This window comes from Fringilla coelebs, assembly GCF_963513975.1.
Source record: "Fringilla coelebs genome assembly, chromosome: 6".
Classification (NCBI taxonomy): Eukaryota; Metazoa; Chordata; class Aves; order Passeriformes; family Fringillidae; genus Fringilla; species Fringilla coelebs.
Genome location: NC_140034.1, coordinates 23,655,675 through 23,662,157, shown reverse-complemented (window position 1 = coordinate 23,662,157; position 6,483 = coordinate 23,655,675).

The window sequence follows — 6,483 nt, the reverse complement described above, 5'->3', positions numbered from 1 at the left end:
AATAGCAATGCAACAATAATCATAGTTGAAAGAAGGATGCAGTGGAGGGCAAGTTGAATATCTTGCCTCTGAAGGGAGAAACTCCCTGCACGGGAGTGACTTTGATTGAAAATCCCCATAATGTCCACAAGTATAATCTTATACTTCTTTTTCCTGAGAGAGAGGAAAAACAAAGCCTAGCAAAGGTTGGGCAAAGTTGGTGCATGAAACCACCAGCAATTATAGGGACAAGTTAGGCAATGCAACCTTCCCCCAGGACCCTGCTAGGTGTCTATGCAGGTCACAGAAGCTTCCTGGACCTCCCACAAGAAGGTGTACATAAAACTTGGCATTCCTGGGCCTGCAGCTATTTGGAACACAAGCTCCAAGAGGAGAGGCTGCAGGCAGCCCCTGCCCTGCAAAGGGTGTCATCAGCTGGTGTGAGAGAGGCTGCAGAGTTGCTGTGCTGGGGAACGAGTGGGATCCTGGCAGCTGGCCTGACCCCAAGGGATTGGAGACTCCCCACCTTCCCAGCTCACACGGTGGCACACACTGCAGCTGGGCCCAAGGAGCCCCCCTTTTTTTTTTCCTGCCTGCCCTGTTCTTAGTCAAGCAGTTATTACTGCAGCAGGAGGCTTGGGCAGGCACCCCTCTGCACACATAATGCAAGAGCCATAAGATCCTGGGGGACTCAGTGTCCCCTCTGTCCTCTTGTCAAAGCCACTGTTTTCCAGAGCTTCTCCTGCACCTGCCATCTCAGGGTGATCACTAGATCCTTCTGGGGGAAAACCTCTTTTATTTGGGAGCCAGGAACTCCAATATCCTCACTTCCCTCATTTATGAGCATTGTTTTTCCAGACCCCTTTCTCCATCATGTGTCTTCCTTTGGCTGAAGCCCTGATTCCCCTCTTGGGGTCCATCAGCACATTCACAAGGAGCAGGCTGGAAGGGATGCACTGCAGGATGGTGTCAGGGATAGTGACATGAGCTGCAGGCAAACAGCACTCTCCAGCAGTTCCCTGCTTATGTGCCAGTATGCTGCACACTGGTTTCACCGGCTCATTCCCATTTAGAGCTGGAGCACTCAAATTTCTTACATCAAGGCTGACTATTAGCAGCCTTCTTAAGCACTCATAACTCTTTTGATTGGGGAGTGTGAAGTTCTTCAGATCTGATCTCTATCCAAGGAAGCAGTGGTTGCTTTGACTGTGCTGTGTTTGAGCAAAAATGGCCCAGGGATTTATGACTTTAAGTGCCCAAGCCACAGAATCCTTATTCCATTATAAACCAAAACTCTATCTTCTTGGAAATTAAAGAAAAAAAAGCCAAAACAACAGAGAAACAGGCAGTAGAATTCTGTTAGGACTAAAATGATGAAGCAACTTTCAATGATCCATTGAAAATCCATTGCAACAAGGACTGAGCTGTTACAGGTAAAGCAATGCTGCTGAGAGAGCCAGTGTTACTGCTGCTGGGGTGCTGCTGCTGCTGCCTGGAAACCTCCTTGCCGAAGGGACTGCATGGTGAGTGAGTGTGCAAGGCACTGTACAGTTGAATGCTGCCCCACGGGGAAGCCAGGGGCTTGACTGGGACTGCACATGGCCACCTCATACAGGAGCACACCTGGCTGGCTGCAGAGCTACCTCTTGGAGAGGAAGAGGAGGGGTACAGGGGCAGGGTCACAGCTGATCAGAGGAGTCCAGCAGCTGTTGAAGTTCAAGCTGGAAAAGGTATCTATTCCTATCTCTGACACTGTTTGAACTTGACTGCCCACTCAGCTGTATCAGACTATGCTGTCCTGCAGGTAGTGCCCCAGCTGAGAAAATGCTCTCTTCTCTTCTCTTCTCTTTTCTCTTCTCTTCTCTTCTCTTCTCTTCTCTTCTCTTCTCTTCTCTTCTCTTCTCTTCTCTTCTCTTCTCTTCTCTTCTCTTCTCTTCTCTTCTCTTCTCTTCTCTTCTCTTCTCTTCTCTCTCTCTTCTCTTCTCTTCTCTTCTCTTCTCTTCTCTTCTCTTCTCTTCTCTTCTCTTCTCTTCTCTTCTCTTCCTTGGCACAGTCATAACAAACACCAAAAAAAGCTGGGTAAGCAGTGAAGCTGTGCCATTCTCTGAGTTTGAAAAAGCAAAGCTATAACTATTTCATTAATTATTTTGGCCAATGAGTTGGAAACAACAGCAGGGAATTCACAATCACTCTCCTGTCATTCTGTCTGTACACAATACTGTTTGCAAGGATCATGGTCACCATCTCATTTACTTTGTGCAATGCCGTAACATTGAGGCTGCCCATGCTTTGGTTTGGTCGTTCCTTATTGCACTGCCTTGGCAAGCAGCAGGAGTAGTTTGAGGGGAAGGCACTGCAGCTCTAAACGGCCGTTCCTACAAAAGCCATGAGCTTCTCTGGACTTAACAGCTAAGTGGAGCAAGATGGAGAGTGAGATGTTCCCGACCAATCCCTCTGTGCAGCTCTACTCCATGATTATAAAAATAAAGGACTCAGGTTAGAAAGTACTTACAGCATGCATAAGTGTTTTAAACACCGTGATTCTCCTACATGTGTTCATTACAACACAATCTGCAGTCACAGATGTGTAGTGTTGCAGTCTCTTCCTGGCCATGCATGAAACCAACTTCAGTAACTGCTGGGTAACCCCTGAAAACAGCAGCCATTCCCCAAGGCCAAGGGTTTTGGGCTGCCTTTCCTCAGCTCCTGCTTGCCCTGGGCCTCTTGGAAAGGTACACAGCAGCCTGTCAACATCAGGATTTAAGAAAAGCATGAAGGAAGTCAGAAATTTCAGAACTGTTCAGTGTCATACCTGGTGAACAGCCTCATCCTGGCACTGAGGTATGTGCACACAAACAACTGCAAATCTGCTTAACAAGGTGCAAGCGTGCTTTGTACCTGGGCAGGAATCCCAGGGTCTAGGAGCAGCTGTGCCCAAGCCAGGAGCCTCGAGGGTGACCAAGACAAGAGGCTGGGTGTGGAGATGCTCTGGCACAGCTCCATGCTGCCAGGCAAGAGTCAGCTACCAAGCAGAGCAAGCCACATCTGTCCCTGCTTGTCTGTGTAGACACACATTGAATAACTGTGGCTGCTTCCCAGAGCGAGTCTCTAGGCTTCATTATATTTTTTCTTGTCTTGCAAGGGACAGAGCAGGCGCTCTGATAAATGAAGAGAAAGGGCTGCTTGCTTTGCAGGAGATTTATGTGACAGTCTCTCTCTCTCTCAGAGCCCAAGAAATCCTGTGGTCTGTTCCTCACAGTTGTCATCCCTAGACAGCCATAGCCAGGGTGCACTGCATTTGGGGAGCCAGCAGATGAGCGTGCTGTCACTGCCCCGCGCTCCAGCCAGCAGCATTCACCAGCTGGGTCTGGGTGCTACTGAAAGACACACTGTGCTGGTTTGTTCCCAGTGTTGCTCCAGTGACCTGAGCTAGCCTTCACAACCCAGGTGGCTTCAGGAGACCCTTGTATGTGTTCAGGAGACCCTTTGCATCACTGCCAATGCCTGTGAGCATGGCTGTCACACAATCCCTGTGTGTGTCAGTCCCTCACCCACTGTGGATGCTGTGGATGCTGAAAAGTGTTGGTAGGTTCGTGATGCCAGATGGGGACACCGCTGCTAAGGGGGCAGAGGGCACAGATGGCCCCAGGCCAGGGGCTGTGCACATGAAGGCAGCAGTGGGTCCAGGACGTGTTGCCCAGCGTGCAAAGGCTGTGGTGGGCAGGAAGCAGGGATCATATGGAAGGTACTGCCAAACAAGGCCGTTGGAGCAAAGGCTGCAAATGAGTTCAGCAGACAGACATTTTGAGGAGGGGGAGGCAGAGGGAGTGGAGGAGAGCAGGAGAAAGGGAGAGCTCAACACCACAGCCAAGAGGGGCCTGCCAGGGCCACACAGGCCTGGTAGACAGTGCTCCATTTTCCCTCGCTGCACACCTTTTCCCAGTGCCTTAACTTTTAAGATCCCTCAAAGGAAAGAGGGGACCAAGGTGTTGTGGCCCCTTCTTTGTTTTTAATTACTTCCCATTTTAATCTTGATTTGCATGTCGATCTCTCAGAACTGGGCCAGGGACTCTACAAAGCCCTCGTCAGCAACTCCCCCAATAATAAACAGGAAAAGGCTTAAGGGGCAAATCACTTGCATGTTAATGAGACTGTTTGCTGGAGTCAAGAGAGAAAACAGCAAACAAACAAATGGACTGAATTCCAGCGGCAGCTGTTTGCTCCTTAATCTCGGCTTGTCAGAGCTGCCCTTTGATGGGACACAATCTACACAAACGATTGTGCTAAATCTTCTAATCTACGTCCTCATTATTACATCCCTTCTTACGCATGTAAATCAGGGACAAACTCATTTTAATATTTAGATAGATTATGGAAGGGAAGGGGAGGGGACTGGAGGGGAAGGGAGCTGCTGGTGGTGTCTGCTCCTGCCGGTTAGGAGGGGTGTTAATAAGGAGCACAGGGAGGGGAACTGTCTGCATAGAGCCCAGGGCAGCAGCAGGAGGAGGAGCGCCTGTTGTCAAGGCAAAATGAGGAGCGTGAAGGGGCAAGGACACTGACACTGGGATTCTGCAGAAGGCATGGGCATGGGGCAGCATTGGCCAGGTGATGTGACAGGGCAATAAGGAGGACCCCACCCTGGCATTGCCCAAGCTCTCTACCCATGCACTCAGCCCCTGGTGGGATGAGTGCACTCATCCCCGAGGTGGGATGCTGGAGGAAGGTTTGGTGTTGCACATGGGGGCTTAGTGGTGGCACAGGGAGAGGTGACAGGGCCCCAGTGTGGGGGCACACCAGGGCTGTGGCATTATCCCTGGGTACCTTGCAGTGCAGGGCCCCCTTGCAGCACAGCACTGTTGTCTCCCACCCCTCCTCAACCTGCCTTCACTGTTAGTGAGCTGAGGATCAGATCAACCACTAGGCTGGAGAAGCAGGCTAACACCTCACTGCAGAATTCAAGGATGCAGCCTCTCTGCCTCAACATAAATGTCATTAGAGCTGTGGTTATGATATTTAATAATGCTCAAAATAATTGCTGTTACCACAAGTATAGCCGTGGGGAAAAGAGCTCTCCTGCATTTCCCTGTCTCTGGCATCTCCTAATCCAATTGTCAACCTACAACCTGCCCCTTAACCTTCTTCTTCAACTGCAGCAAACTCATGATACACCAGCCTTAGTTCTTTGAGCCCCTCATCCTCCTCTGTTTCAGGAGGGGCTGTCATATCATAAAATAGGAAAAAAAATTAAAACAACCTGGTTAGTTCACAAATTTACCACTGACCTCACACCTGTGAAGGAAGGGTGCAGAAGATAAGCAATAGCTTGGTGTACAAAAGGTGAGTACAGAAGAACAGCAGAGGCAAGCTGGAATATAATCAAGAAGGCCAAGCATAAAATAAGTTTGTAAGTAGCAGGATAATCAAAGGGAACAAGAAATCATTCTGTAAATTCATTAGTAGCAAGAGGAAGACTAAGCAAAATATTGGATCTCTGCTCAACAGGGAGTGAAAATTATTGACAGAGGATAATATTAGAGAAATTAATAACAGTGATAAAGAAGTAAAATCTTGGCATAGAATAAGAAAAGTGTATGGGAGAGGTAATGTTATTGAGTTAGGTGCATTCAGATTTATTTGGCTTAACGAGCTTCATTGAAGGTGCTTAGAAATTTGACTACAGCAGTCTCAGAGTCAGTATTGGCTGTCTTCTGGAACCTGCTGAGATGTAGTGGAGTACATCTCAGGAAAATCACAGGCATTGCTCTTACAGAAGTGAAGGAAAGGGTGATGGGTAATTATAGACCAATCATCTTAATTCCCTTTCCCATTAAAATTCTGGAATAAATTACCTACTTTTCTCTAAATACCAAAGGCTAAAATGAGACAATTGTTTTCAGTGTGAATTTGTCAAGGATCAATCCCTTTCAGGCAATCTAATTCCTTGCTGTAGCAAGGCAACAGGTCTTGTAGATAAAGAAGGAACAGAAGAGGTTGAGTACCTTTACTTCCATTAGCTGTTTAGGCTCCATTTCAAAAGCTATCCTTGGGAGTAAACTAGGGAAATATAAATTAGCAGAAACTAATGTTAGATAGATGAAAAATTAGTTGAAAAACTGTGCTCAGCGAATAGTCCTCATTGTTTACTATCAAAATAAAGGATGTATGGAGCATAGCTTCATGAAGATCTGTTCTGAGTCTGGTTCTGCTTACTGGATGAATTAACAACATGGATGACAAAAGGAGTGGGCACATCAGGAAGACACAGACCTGGAAGGCACTTTAAGTACATTGAAGGACAGACTTAGCATTCAAATTCATACTGGCAATTTCAGAAAGCAGTTGAAAAACGGAGATACAAATCAGTAAGAAACCATGCAAAGAATCTCAGTGATGCAGAAAGAATGAAATGCATAAACAGGGGTTGGAAAGCGACTTGTTATACAGCAATTCTTCCAAAAAAGCAGTAGGGGTTAGAAGGGATTACAAGCACTGTCAAAAATACTA